The sequence below is a fragment of the Thalassophryne amazonica genome, chromosome 7, assembly GCF_902500255.1.
Source record: "Thalassophryne amazonica chromosome 7, fThaAma1.1, whole genome shotgun sequence".
Taxonomy (NCBI): Eukaryota; Metazoa; Chordata; class Actinopteri; order Batrachoidiformes; family Batrachoididae; genus Thalassophryne; species Thalassophryne amazonica.
The window spans coordinates 37,053,831-37,069,530 of record NC_047109.1 but is presented as its reverse complement, the minus strand read 5'-3'; positions in this window follow the sequence as shown (position 1 = coordinate 37,069,530).

The following is a 15,700-nucleotide window of genomic DNA, read 5'->3' as shown; positions in this document are numbered from 1 at the left end:
GTCATCTTTAAAAACCACAGCAAAATTAAGAGCATGTTTTTTTATCCACCCATTTTTACCTGAGACCATCAAATATGGCCATCAGGTTTTGCGAAGGCTTTGCGTCCGTCTGTCCGTCCATCTTTGTGTCTGTCTCTCTCTCTCTCTCTGTCTGTGCTCAGCATAGGTCCAATCCTATTACTGCCAGAGTCTTAACAGGGAACATTCTGGACACAGACCTTGGACAAGTTCAAAGATGGCAAACCTTAACCTATATTAAGAGGTATTTTAAAAGGTTAAAAAGTCACTTTCTGTTTCATATTTTTGTGCTATGAATCATGCATATCCTTTTTTGTTTGTTTGTTTGTTTGTTTTTGAGGGATGGGGGTGACAGCCAATCAGAGTACAGCACCACCTGTCACTGGCTCTCTCTGGTGCTCCAAAACCGCTTTCACTGAAAAAAGTAAAACACAGTGCACTTCATTCAAAGTACTTATTTACATTGGTCTAATGGAAAATTGTGGTTTCCAGTTTAAATCTGCTGGAATCACTTTACAAAATCATAAATATACATTGTGAGAAACTAAAAAAATTAGCTGTAACAAATTACATAAATTTTTTTAAGTTGATCCAAAGTATCATTTTTTTCAGTGTTGTTTATGTGTAAATATAACATGTTTGTTATATAATAATAATAATAATAATAATAATAATAATAATAATAATAATAATAATAATAATTTATTAGACACCCATGCATAACAGAAATTCACTCATATAAAAATGACCAAACTCATAACAGAAAAGTCAAAGACGAAAAGAAATAAGAAAATAAACCAAATACATGGTGCCTAAAGGCATAGGCAGAAGCAACGCTTATCCACGCCTACCCTCCTGTATAAAATCAAACAGGCATATATGCCTGTTCATAAACATTTATATACAACACAGTCTGAACACAGCAGCACATAGTTACACATAAAAGAAGTCAAATATTTCTCCAGACAACTCACAAAAAAATAAAAAACAAAGGTTCCAGTACAACAGCATCTACTAAGCATTAATACGAGGTCTATTAGAAACGAAACCGACAGTTTTATTTTTTTTAAAAACTGTATGGATTTGAATCACGTGTGATTACATCAGCCAAGCTTGAACCGTTGTGCACATGCGTGAGTTTTTTCACGCCTGTCGGTGACGTCATTCGCCTGTGAGCACGCCTTGTGGAAGGAGTGGTCCAGCCCCCTTGTCGGATTTTCATTGTCTGAGAAGTTGCTGAGAGACTGGCGCTGTGCTTGATCAAAAGTTTTTCAAAAACTGTGAGGCACATCCGAGTGGACACCATTCGAGAAATTCAGCTGGTTTTCGGTGAAAATTTTAACGGCTGATGAGAGATTTTGGATTGTTTCTATTGCTGTAAGAACTTCCCACAGAGAGGGACGTCACACAGCGCTCCGAGGCGATGTCGTCATCCTGTTTCAAGCTGAAAACCTCCAAATTTAAGCCTCTGTTGACCCAGGACATCGTGAGAGAACAGAGAACTTTCAGAAGAGGTCGGAATGAGCAGTTTATCCGGACATTTCACTGTTAAAAGAGATTTTTTTAATGAAAAACGTGCAGACGGATTGGCGCGTCGGCTCGCAGCCAGCGCGGCACGCCCGCCACAGGAAAAACACCTCCGTGTTGATAGCCATTTGTAAAATCCAGGCGGCTTTTGGTGGCTTTCAGTTGAGTGAGTATCTGAGAAATTGTTTAACAGCAGGGTATGTTCCAACTTGTCCTTAAGGCTTCCAATGGAGGTGTTTTTCTTGTGACAGGCGCACCGCGCCGGCTGCGAGCTGACGCACCAATCTGTCCGCACGTCTTTCATTAAAAAAATCTCCTTTAACAGTGGAATGTCCGGATAAACTGCTGATTCCGACCTCTTCTGAAAGTTCTCTGTTCTCTCACGACGTCCTGGGTCAACAGAGGCTTAAATTTGGAGGTTTTCAGCTTGAAACAGGATGACGACGTCGCCTCGGAGCGCTGCGCGACGTCCCGCTCCGTGGGAAGTCCTTACAGCGATAGAAACAATCCAAAATCTCTCATCAGCCGTTAAAATTTTCACCGAAAACCAGCTGAATTTCTCGAATGGTGTCCACTCGGATGTGCCTCACAGTTTTTGAAAAAATTTTGATCAAGCACAGCGCCAGTCTCTCAGCAACTTCTCAGACAAAGGAATTCCGACAAGAGGGCTGGACCACTCCTTCCACAAGGCGTGCTCACAGGCAAATGACGTCACCGACAGGCGTGAAAAAACTCTCACATGCCCACGAGGGTTCAAGCTTGGCTGATGTAATCACACATAATTCAAATCCATATGGTTTTTTAAAAAAATAATAAGGTTGGATACTTTTCTCACAGACCTCGTAAACCATTAGCTGATGCTCAATGTTTCAGTTATGACATTTGTAAAGATTGCATTAACTACTTTTCCTTATTCCTCAATACTTTGTGTATCATTTGTTAATAATGTACAAAGTGCAAGTCTCTTTCCCCATCACAATAAGTATGCAGTTTTAAAGACTTTATCTATGTACAAATTCTTCTTTCAATGTATGGGTAAGCCTTAACTGAGTATTAGTTAAGCATTTGTAACATCCTTGTGGTGATTAAATTTGTTTTATAACTCATTTGTATATGCTTAATATATATTTTAATTACAATCTGAAACAGTTGACCAATTCACTTTTATATGTCCATTTATAAATGCTTATCAACACATTAGTAAACTTAAAAATACTATTATAAAGCCTTTACAAGCTGTTAGTAAAGTATTTGGTGTGAGCTCAACTAAAGTGATGGATAAATTTGCATTATAACTCATTTGTAGATGCTATTTATATGAGTTACGCAGCATCAGTTGACCAGTTCACTTTTATATATCACTTATCAACACCTATTTCATTTTGAGGAATTGGTACGGCGGTATTAGACTAGAAGTGTGGGTTCATTTGTCATGAAATGTTAAAGTAATGTTCGGTTAGGAGGTGGTGTCGATTTGCGAGTACTGTAACTGTGCCGCCATTAGTTGCTAATCGACAGCTAAATGTGGTTTAAGAATGGGTCGCCATTACCCGTAAGCAATAGCGGCTAATTGGCTAACTGGTCTTAAAAAACTAACAAGGTTTTACATCCAACGATATAAATTCACATTGATGAAGTGGATAGCCTCTCGGATGGAAACAAAGTGTCCGCTTGATGATTTTCAACCTTAGAATACGTTAAGCAGTTAGATTTGGTGTGACAACAGTTAGCAAATGCAGCTTTAGCTAACCCTTATGCACGGAGCCGATTAACCATCATTTTCGGTGAGGTGTCCGCTGGAAGTGTGCGTGAGAACACCAGTGATTAAGCAACATTAGTCCATATGGTCTGAAAAATAGTTAAAACCAGTTTTTCATTTTAATCTTTCTCCTCGGACGCTCATCGTCAGTGAGCACAAAAACAGGAAGTGTCATAGGATATCTTCTTCACCATTTTAATTTGTTGAACAATTGTGGAGCTGCTGCCATCTGTCGGCGATGTAGTACCATTTGCACTTGGTGTTGCAGCCATTTGTTGGCGAGATAAGCAAAATCACATCTTATTTGGTTTGAAAAAAAAAATAGGTTTATATTCCTAGAAACAATTGGGTGCTTAAAATTGACAAATTGAATAAAAAAAAAAACATAAAACAAATAAATGATTGGGTGCTAAAAAATTAAAATTAAGAAATTTAATAAAATAAAATAAAAATAAGGACTAGTAAATACTACTGATAATAAATAAAAATAAAATAATAATAAAATAAAAAAGATGGCACTGGGAAGAAGTTCAATCTGAGTATTTGAGAGAGCTAAAAAGGAAAAGAGGAAAGAATTAGAGAGCAGGTATCAGCTAAAAGAAGAGAAGAGGAATGTGATGAATAAATAATAGGTGCAGAGATAAGTCGTTATTGTGGGATTGTTAAATGGTTCATAGAGAATTAAATAAATAATTTATGAATGTTTTATACAGAATTACATATTTTGTTAATAATAATTATTAAGCCATCTATTTATGCTCTTACCAATGAGTAGCTAATAAAAAAGAATGCTTAATAATTTGCGAGGAAAAATGTAAAATGTATTTTTATCACTAATGAATGGTGTCTGATTTTACGTTTGTAAATGATGAACTATTAACAATCAACTTTTCTTAAATGGTTTACAGAAAATTAAAAAAATCATTTATAAATGTTTTATAAAGACATTACATATTTTGTTATTAATAATTATTAAGCCATCTATTTATGTTCTTGCCAATGAGTAGCTAATAAAAAAGAATGCTTTGTAAATGTTTTACAAGTAGTTATTTATGCAATTACTTACACTTTATAAATGCTTTATGAATGCTTTATAGTGTGCAGTAAATATAAAGTGTTACCAAATGTTTAAAAATAGAAATACTTACCTGTGAGCCCTAAAGCCAGCAACAAAGCCAGCTCACTGTAGTTTCTGCAGTTGTATCTCCAATATTGTCATCAGTGTGGCTTCTTTATAGTGTGTGTCAGTGGGTGGCGCGTAGTGCATCAATTCTTGTTCAGGTTTGTCACATAACCTTATCAGAGAAAATGTTCCACCCTTGTGATTGTAATAGGCTCAGTTAATCGCACACCTTATTACTGTAATTATTAGACCACAGCAAGAAAACGCAAACCAAAGACTCTCATTAAGCTTATCAATTAGATAATGGTGGAACATTAGGTAACAAGAGAATTGCTTTGGGTTATAATGGGTCACGTTCATGTTTCATTTCAAGGTGAGAAAATACTTCGTCCAAAAGTTGTTTTTGGCTTTACCTTGGCTTTTTTTACACTGTTATTTAGGTGATTATTTGTAAGGTATACTGATAAACAACCAAAGCTTTTTCAATAAGCGTTTGGGAACTGAGGACACTAATTGTTGAAGCTTTGTAGGTGAAATAGTAGAGAAGCTTGAATCTTCGACTGGACTGGGTTGCTTGACGTGAGGACGTTTCGCTTCAAATCACAGAAGCTTCCTCAGCTAAAATTCTTGCTCTGGTAGTCTGACTTCTGTCTTGACTCTTGTACAGAAGAATAAACCAGAAGCCAACAAAAGCTGGAGTTTTTAACCTAACCAGACCCCTCCTACCGAGAGGCCGACTGCTATAGGCTAGTGACTAAACAATAGCTCTAATTAGCACCTATTGTGCTCTAGTTAGCACTCTCCTAATGATGGGATGGAAGCCTCCCCTGATGGCTCCCTTGACGACTCTCCTGATGACGTGAATGACTCATTACCATGAACAAAAGACTGAAACTGCTTTGACCTGAGTACTCCATTGTAAACAGGGGACAAAGCGTGTCTGAGACCCGGCCCCCGGTTAAGGCTGGGTTTCAACTGTTTTACAAAGAATGCTTCCTTGACACCTCTCTCAAACCATTTCTTCTCTCTGGCTAAGATTTTAACTTCCTTGTCCTCAAACATGTGTTTAGTGTCTTTCAGGTGGAGATGAACTGCAGACTGATGTCCACTGGCGACATCTCTGCGGTGCTGGTATAGCCTCTTGTTTAAAGGTTGCTTAGTCTCACTTATGTAGTGTTCATTACAGTTTTCCTGACATCTGATATAATACACTACACTGCTCTGTTTGTAACTAGGGATCCTGTCCTTAGGATGAACTAATTTCTGTCTCAAGGTGTTAACCGGTTTAAAGTAAACTGGGATTTTGTGCTGTCTGAAGATCCTCTGTAGTTTAGGTCCCTGGATAAAGTGCAGAAGTCCCAGAAAACAAAGAGACCAGATAGACAGGAGACGGAGACAAGAAGAAGAGGAGTGTCTCTCCCTTATTTAGCAGGAGTAGGGGAAAACTACAAGAGACGAAACTAGAAGACCAGCCTTAACACCTGGTACCTCAGTGTTATAACATCAGTAGAAGGAAGCTACTATTGAAACTGGAGATCCAGAGGCTACAGCAGCATGGTACTGAGCAGTATGAATGCAAGGCGTTGACCCTGGTAGGAGAGAGTAGTGTTAAGGACGTGAATGATACCAAAATAGCTGTTATGACAGAGACATCTATTGAGCTGAGGATGAAGACTGCGGCCAGACTAAAACAGATGGCAACACGACCGAGAGTACGACTCCTCGGCTCACTGACAAAGTCCCATCAAAAGAGATGCTTACAGACATAACCACAGCTCTACTCATTGTCCCCACTACCAGCATTACAGAAGCCAATGAGCTCATATACACCACTGTCACATTAATCCTTGACACACTTGGGTATAAGACCAAGAATACCCCAAAAAGAAGAAGATTGGAAGCCCAAACCCAGAAAGCCTGGAAGAATGTTAGCCGACTAACAAAGGTACAAAAGGGAATCATGAGACACAGGTCCTAGTTGGATAAGAAGTACAACAAGATGTCCATAACTGAGGCCCTGGAAACTGCCAAACAAAGGCTTACAGCTCTGGCCACTCAGCTGAACACCTGAAAGAGGAAACAGTAGCACAAGAACAGACCTGCCCAGAACTGAGGTTGAGCTATACTGTAAGAACATCTGGGAGAATGAGGCATCACACAACACCAATGCCAAGTGGCAGGTGGACCTAAGAGGACACCACAACCACCTCTCATAACAAGAACCAGTCAACATCATGAAGGCAGACATCCAACAATGAGTCTCAGGGATGAAAAGCTGAACAGCACCAGGGCCTGATATGATCCATGCCTTTTGGCTGAAAAAGCTAACAGAACTCTATGTGCGCCTGGCAGTACAAATGGGTGGGCTTCTAGTAGAAGGTACTCATCCAGACTGGCTAACACAGGGCATGACAATCCTGATCACGAAGGACCCCTCATAAGAGTATGACACCCTCAAACTACTGGCCAATTACCTGCCTCTGCACAACATGGAAGCTCCTATCAGGCATGGTAGCACTCAAGTTGAGTAGACAGATGAGTGAACACATGAGCACAGTGCAGAAGGGCATTAGAAACAATACCAGAGGATCGTAGCACCAACTACTGGTAGACCGAGCAGTACACCAGGACTCGAAGACCAGACAGACCAACAGAGCAAAGCCTGGATTGACTACAGGAAAGCCTATCACTCAATGTCTCACACATAGAAACCTGAGTGCTTGGCACTGTACAAGGCTAACAGTGAACTGATAACCTTCATCAGGAACTCAGTGGGACCGTGGAAGACATCAGTGAAGGTCAACTCCAAGGCAACTGCACAAGTCCCACCAAGTGTGGAATATACCAAGGTGATGTACTGTCACTGCTGCTGTTCAGGATAGGCCCCCTCAGACAACTCATCACAAAGAGTGGCTATGGATATTGATTCAGGAGTGGAGTAACCATCAGCCACATCCTGTACATGGATGACATCAAGTTGTATGCAAAAAGTGAGTAAGACATCGATTCACTGATCCACCTCACCAGGATTTACAGCGAGGACATCAGGACAAAGGGGTGACCCTCTGCTTGGGCCATGCTACAACCATAAATTACAGAACAATTCACAGAACAATTCACGGACGAATATACAAGAAATGCTATTGGCGCACAGGACAGGAGGATTGCCAACACGAATACAACTCCCATCTCTGGATGGAGCTGCACCTTAAACAGAGAGAAAAAAACAGAATCAGGCATCAGAAAGACAAAAAATACTGTATAATTTGTCAGCATTAAACAACAAGAAAAACAGAGAAATACTAAGGTGATCGCCGGCCACTAGCCCTAAACTTCACTAAAAGACCCAGAATTTAAGTAAAGTTGAGGCCGCAGCCTGCTCCAATTACTAATAAATGAATTAAAATAGTAAAAAGCGTAAAACAAAACTGTACCAGTATGCTAGTCATATGAAAGGGAAAATAAGTGCGTCTTAAGTCTGAACTTGAAAATCTCCACAGAATCTGACTGTTTTATTGACGCAGGGAGATCATTACACAGAACAGAGGCACGATAAGAGAAAGCTCTGTGACCTGCAGGCTTCTTATTCACCCTAGGGACACAAAGTAGTCCTGCACCCTGAGAACGTAAAGCCTGGGCCGGTACGTAAGGTTTAATTAGGTCAGCTAGGTAGGGAGGTGCCAGTCCATGAATAATTTTATAGGTTAGTAGCAGAACCTTAAAATCTGATCTCACTGGGACAGGAAGCCAGTGAAGGGATGCCAAAATGGGTGTAATGTGGTCGAACTTTCTGCTTCGTGTCAAAAGTCTGGCTGCAGCATTTTGAACCAATTGGAGACCCCTAATGCTAAACTGCGGTAAACCAGAAAATAGAAAATTGCAGTAGTCCAATCTAGAAGAGATAAATGCATGGATCAGGGTCTCAGCATCAGCCATAGACAGGATGGGATGAATCTTCGCTATATTTCGCAGGTGGAGGAAAGCAGTCCTAGTAATATTTCTAATGTGGAGGCCAAAGGACAATGAAGGATCACAAATTACCCCAAGGTTCCTCACTTTGTCAGTGTGATGTATGACACACGAGCCAAGGCTGAGCGTTAACTGGTCAAATTGATGCCGATGTCTCACTGGACCAAGAACCATCATTTCAGTCTTATCAGAGTTTAAAAGTAGGAAGTTTCTAGGCATCCAACTTCTCATTGCTGCAAGGCAATCTTCTAAGGATTTTATGTGAACGAGATTGCCAGCAGTTTTCGGCATGTATAACTGAGTATCATCTGCAGAGCAGTGAAAGGTAATCCCAAAATGCCGCAATATGTGCCCAAGGGGTGCTATATAAATGGAGAAAAGCAGGGAGCCTAAGACAGACCCCTGTGGAACCCCAAATTTCATGTCACTAAGGTTAGAGGTAGTGTTACTATACAAAACACAGTGAGAACGACTGGTCAAGTATGACGTCATCCATGCAAGGGCACTCCCAGTAATCCCAAAATGATTTTCCAGCCTATCAAGTAGAATATGATGATCCACTGTATCAAATGCAGCACTGAGATCTAACAGCAACAGAACCGTAGTGGTGTCCGAATCCACTGTAAGCAGCAGATCATTCACCACTTTAGTGAGAGCCGTCTCTGTGGAATGATATTTTCTAAAAGCAGACTGCAGTGGCTCAAAGAGATTATTCTCAGTAAGATAGTCTACGAGCTGTCGTGACACCACTTTTTCCAGAATTTTAGAGAAAAATGATAGATTTGATATTGGCCGATAGTTTGTCAATACACTAGGGTCAAGATTAGGTTTCTTAAGTAATGGTTTAATCACTGCAGATTTGAAACATTTAGGAACAGATCCAGAAGTTAAAGAAAGATTAATAATTTCCAGCACAGTCGGTCCAAGAGTGGGCCACAGGTCCTTAAACAGTTTTGTTGGTATAGGATCAAATAAACAGGTTGTGCTTTTTGTTGACATTACGAGTTTTGTCAGCATGCCTAGTGAGATACTATCAAATGCTGTAAATCTAGGTAATGCCTCAGTAGTGGCGCCCACCTCAGTAGCAGGGTGTAGTGGCCGGGTTAAGGCATGCTGGGATATGTTTAACCCGATGTCTTCTATTTTCTTCCCAAAATAATCCAGGAAATCTTGTGCTGTAAAAGGAGAGTGAACTACAGGTGGTTGTCCATGCATAAGTGTTGCCACCGTGTTGAACAAGAACTTTGAGTTATACTTGTTTTTGTTGATCAAATCAAGTCCGCTTTGTAGCCAGTAAAGTAAGTCCCTTCGGCTGCTCCCTTGTTTGCACTCGAGGTCGCCACAGCAAATCCAAGGTGGATCTGCACGTTGAATTGGCACAGGTTTTACAGGTTTCACATAGCCCTATCATATCTAAGTGATGATCAATTATTAGATCATTGATCAACAATGATTTTGAGGACAGTGATCTTATGTTAATGAGACCCAGTCTAAGGTCCTGGAGTTGACAGCTGAACTGTTTGGGTTTAGGTGTCGTTCCAGAGTAGCATATATAAGATGCCGAGAAGTAGGTTTAGGTTTAAGACATTCCACGCGCGTTGTAGGTAGCAGACACAAAATATTTGCTATTGCTGGAACAACCACTGGGACATCCTCAATTTCAACATCATCCAATATAGTAATGGGTATTAAGTTTGGAAAGCAAATCCCTCTATGATTTTTATGGACACGACTACGGAAGCAGGCCACAGTCTCAACTTGTTGAAATTCCCTCCCTGGCAAATAAACTGCACTATCACCATAGTGGATTTTCTGCACTAAATTCCCCACTAAGCTAATGGATTCCACACCCACATTTGTCATAAGACTTGCAGGGTCTCTAATCACCTGCTCCGTGGCCTGCGGTAGATTCCTAATGTTACCCTCCCTATAGAGCTCTATCTATGTTCGCAGACACGATGGCGGCGCCTTCCCCAGTAGGGTGGAGGCTGTCCGGCATCAGCAAGCCACGGCGGCCCCAGAACGAAGGCCAGTTAAAGCCTTGCTGTCTACAAAACTGCGCCGGCCACCTATTTAACGATGTCAGCCTGCTAAACGCCTCATCAGTACCCCGGGAGGGGAGGGGACCAGAGACTATTAATCAATGGTAAATGGACTGCATTTACATAGTGCTTTTCCATCTGCATCAGATGCTCAAAGTGCTTTACAATTATGCCTCACATTCACCCCAATGTCAGGGTGCTGCCATACAAGGCGCTCACTACACACCGGGAGCAATAGGGGATTAAAGGCCTTGCCCAAGGGCCCTTAGTGATTTTCCAGATTTGAACCCATGATCTTCTGGACTCAAGCCCAACACCTTAACCACTAGACCATCACCTCCCCTATGCCGACACATCTTTCTGGCAAGGTCACAAGTCCTCTCTATGTCCATTTTTGTGACCTCTGATTGCTTCATCCTGATATCATTGGTGCCAACGTGAATAACTATGTGACTATACCTCATGTCATGTTCCTTCGTCTGTCTTCCCTTCTGCAGCGTCAGCAGCCTAAGATGAGATGCAATGTCTGGCCCCAGGAATACATTTAATGTCAGCCGGCGTCTGTAACCTGACTTTGTGGGTGATAGAATCCCCTCTCACTAAAGTCCAGTGTTTCGGCCTGGAGACACTAGTGGAAGTCACTTGTGGGCTCAGAGAATTCACATCTGGCAAATCCAAGGAGGAGAACCAATTCACAGTTCGCACTGGCGAGTGTGATCGGGGTGCCACAACCGGGCACCAAGCCCTATGGGGCTTCCTCCACCTAGCCACAGTGTGAAAGCCGTCCTCCAAAGCCGGTGTTTCTAAGCTGATGCTAATGGGCTCGCTAGCTGGCCCAACACTAACCTCATCTGGAGTGCCCGTAACATCTAACTCCACTGAGCTAAGAAGCTGCTGTAACTTACGTACACGGCTCTCTAAGAGAGCCACCCTATCTTCCAACATCACACAGGATTTACGGAGGGTGTAAAGTAGAATTAGTAGTGTACTTTGTGCACTAAGAAATTCAAGAATGTAGCCAAGCAAACACGAGCTAACCAATAATGGATAAGCTAACCACTCCTAAGGCTCACACAGACGCAAATAAATGAATTAAATTTCACAGCAGTTACACTGAAAAACTAACAGAAGTATTAAACAGGTAAAAAAAAAAAGCAGCAGCTATAAAATACACTAAACAGTTAATTAACTAACAGGAGTGTAAGAAAATGAAATGAAAAAAATGTCGGGGGTCCGAAATAGGTAATGCAAGCTAACTGCTAGCGAAAATGCTAGCCGCTCCTAAGATTTTACACAGCAGTAAAATAGTTACTTAAAATTCACAGCAGTTCGACTGAAAAACGAATAGAAGTATTAAACGGGTAAAAAAAAACACAAAAATCAGCAATAAAAAGTAACGACGGAGAGGCGAGGGGTTGACCTAGCTAGCGAAAGCTAACCGTTAGCGGATGCTAACTGCTAGCGATTCAAAACAGGACTGTTGTTAAATAACGTTCAGAATAAATACAATTAATAACCAGAAGAGTGCTAAACAGAAATAAAAGAAGCGTATACTGTATACTATTACAACAATAGACAGGTGTCAATTCACAAAGGTGTCGTGTGGGCAGGCTCGAAGATAGGAGACGCCTGTCCAAAGCAGAACCGGAACCACACACGATTTCCTCCGCCACCAGACCCTGGGAATACTGGAGCCGCCAAGTCCCGAACTCCCAGGTGGCCACTGCCTTCGCGTGTCGGACCTGGTACTGCTGGCGAGGAACAAAGGAACAATTAAATGTGGGTGCGTCTGCACCCAGGAATCCGCACGGCAGGAAAACTACCTCCACCACTCGTTGGAAAAGGAGTCAGCTAAACAACTCACAAAAGTCACAAAAGATCACTGTTAACCAGTCAGCTGAGCACGTTACCTTCCAGGTAGAATGATATCTCGGCAAAGAGGTGGAGACGTCGTCCTGCTGATATACTCCTGCCAATCAGATGATTGGTAACAGCTGTTGCAGGTGATGCGTGACAGCTGTCACCCTGGCTGCTCCTGTGAGGCGGCTGCGCCCTCTGGTGCCTGGAGCCCGCACTCCAGACAGGGCGCCCTCTGGTGGTGGGCCAGCAGTACCTCCTCTTCTGGCGGCCCACACAACAAGACCCCCCCCTCAACGGGCGCCTCCAGGCTTGTCCGGGTGGCGGCGGTAGAAATCGGCCAGGAGGGCCGGATCCAGGATGAAGCTCCTCTTCACCCAGGAGCGTTCTTCAGGTCCGTACCCCTCCCAGTCCACCAAATACTGGAAGCCCCGGCCCATCCTATGGACATCTAAGAGCCGGCGCACAGTCCAAGCCGGCTCGCCATCGATGATCCGGGCAGGAGGTGGTGCCGGACCGGGAGTACAGAGGGGTGAGGTGTGATGGGGCTTGATCCGGGACACGTGGAAAACGGGATGGATCCGCAGTGAGGCCGGAAGCTGAAGCCTCACTGCGGCTGGACTGATGACCTTGATGATCTTGAACGGACCGATATACCGGTCCTGCAGTTTAGGGGAGTCCACTTGAAGGGGTATGTCCTTAGTAGACAACCACACTGCCTGCCCTGGCCGGTACGTAGGGGCCGGGGTCCGCCGACGGTCTGCATGGGCCTTCGTCCTCATCCGGGCCCTCAGCAAGGCAGAACGCTACACCCGACGGCACTTCCGTAGGTGGGCCTGGACCGAGGGCACACCGACCTCTCCCTCAACCACCGGAAACAAAGGAGGTTGGTACCCCAGACACACCTCGAAAGGGGAGAGGCCGGTGGCTGACGACACCTGGCTGTTATGGGCATACTCGATCCAGGCCAGATGGGTACTCCAGGCCGCCGGGTGTGCGGCTGTCATGCAACGCAGGGCCTGCTCCACCTCCTGATTGGCCCGTTCTGCTTGCCCGTTGGTCTGGGGATGATACCCGGATGAGAGACTCACCGTGGCCCCCAGTTCCCGGCAGAAGCTCCTCCAGACTTGCGAGGAGAACTGGGGACCGCGATCGGAGACGATGTCTGTTGGGATCCCATGCAACCGGACGACGTGGTGGACCAGGAGGTCCGCTGTCTCCTGGGCCGTCGGGAGCTTCGGGAGGGCCACGAAGTGGGCCGCCTTGGAGAATCGGTCCACTATCGTGAGGATGGTGGTGTTGCCCTGGGACGGCGGGAGGCCCGTGACAAAATCCAGGCCGATGTGGGACCAGGGGCGATGGGGCGGCTGGAGCAGTCCCGACGCCCTGCGATGGTCAGCCTTGCCCCTGGCGCAGGTGGTGCAGGCCTGGATATAATCCCGGACGTCGGCCTCTAGGGACGCCCACCAGAAGCGCTGCCGGACAACTGCCACGGTTCTTCGCACCCCTGGATGACAGGAGAGCTTAGAGCCGTGACAGAAGTCCAGGACTGCAGCCCTAGCTTCTGGTGGGACGTAGAGTCTGTTCTTCGGCCCAGTTTCAGGGTCCGGGCTTCGTGCCAGGGCCTCCTGGACGGTTCTCTCAACGTCCCAGGTGAGGGTGGCCACGATAGTGGACTCCGGGATGATGGGTTCCGGTGGATCCGACAACTCCGTTTTGACTTCATCTTCATGTACCCGGGACAAGGCATCCGATCTCTGGTTTTTGGTCCCGGGACGGTAGGTGATCCGGAAGTCAAAACGGCCGAAGAACAGTGACCAGCGGGCTTGCCTGGGGTTCAGCCGCTTGGCGGTCCTGATATACTCCAGGTTCCAGTGGTCAGTGAAAACCGTGAATGGCACGGACGTTCCCTCCAACAGATGTCTCCACTCTTCAAGAGCCTCTTTCACCGCAAGGAGTTCTCGATTGCCGACGTCATAGTTCCGTTCGTCCGGGGTCAACCTGCAGGAAAAATAGGCACACGGGTGAAGGACCTTATCGGTCTTCCCGCTCTGGGAAAGCACAGCTCCTATCCCTGAGTCCGAGGCGTCCACTTCAACCACTAACTGGTGACTAGGATCGGGCTGCACCAGAACGGGTGCAGACGAGAAGCGCCGTTTCAACTCCTTGAACGCGGCATCGCAACGATCCGACCAGGTGAAGGGGACTTTTGGTGAGGTCAGGGCTGTCAGGGGACTAACTACCTGACTGTAGCCCTTAATGAACCTCCTGTAGAAATTAGCAAAGCCGAGGAACTGTTGCAGCTTCCTATGGCTAGTGGGTTGGGGCCAGTCTCTCACCGCCGCAACCTTGGCCGGATCATGAGCGATGGAGTTGGGGGAGATGATAAACCCCAGGAAGGACAAAGATGTGCGGTGGAACTCACACTTCTCGCCCTTCACAAACAGCCGGTTCTCCAACAACCGCTGCAGGACCTGACGTACATGCCAGACATGAGTCTCAGGATCCGGAGAAAAGATGAGTATATCGTCTAGATATACGAAGACGAATCGGTGCAGGAAATCCCGCAAGACATCATTAACCAAGGCTTGGAACGTCGCGGGGGCGTTTGTGAGGCCAAACGGCATGACCAGGTACTCAAAGTGACCTAAGGGGGTGTTAAATGCCGTCTTCCACTCGTCTCCCTTCCGGATCCGAACTAGGTGATACGCATTTCTAAGATCTAGCTTAGTGAATATTCGGGCTCCATGCAGGGGCGTGAACACTGAATCCAACAGGGGCAACGGGTATCGATTACGAACCGTGATTTCGTTCAGTCCCCTATAATCAATGCATGGACGAAGTCAAACGTCTTTTTTACCCACAAAAAAGAAACCTGCACCCATCGGGGAGGTGGAATTCCGGATCAACCCGGCGGCTAAAGAGTCCCGGATGTAGGTCTCCATTGATTCGCGCTCAGGTCGTGAGAGGTTGTACAGCCTGCTGGACGGGAACTCACCGCCTGGAACCAAATCAATGGCACAATCGTACGGACGGTGGGGGGGAAGGGTGAGCGCCAGATCCTTACTGAACACATCTACAAGGTCGTGGTACTCCACCGGCACCGTCCCTAGATTGGGCGGGACTCTGACCTCCTCCTTAGCCTGGGAACCGGGAGGAACCGAGGAACCTAAACATACCCAATGGCAGGTCTCGCTCCACTGAACCACTACCCCAGATGGCCAATCGATCCGGGGATTGTGTTTTAACATCCAGGGGAACCCTACAATCACACGGGAGGTAGCAGGAGTCACAAAAAACTCGATCTCCTCCCGGTGATTTCCTGACACCACCAGAGTTACAGGTGGTGTCTTATGTGTGATTGGAGGGAGTAGGGAGCCATCTAGTGCCTGCACCTGCACAGGC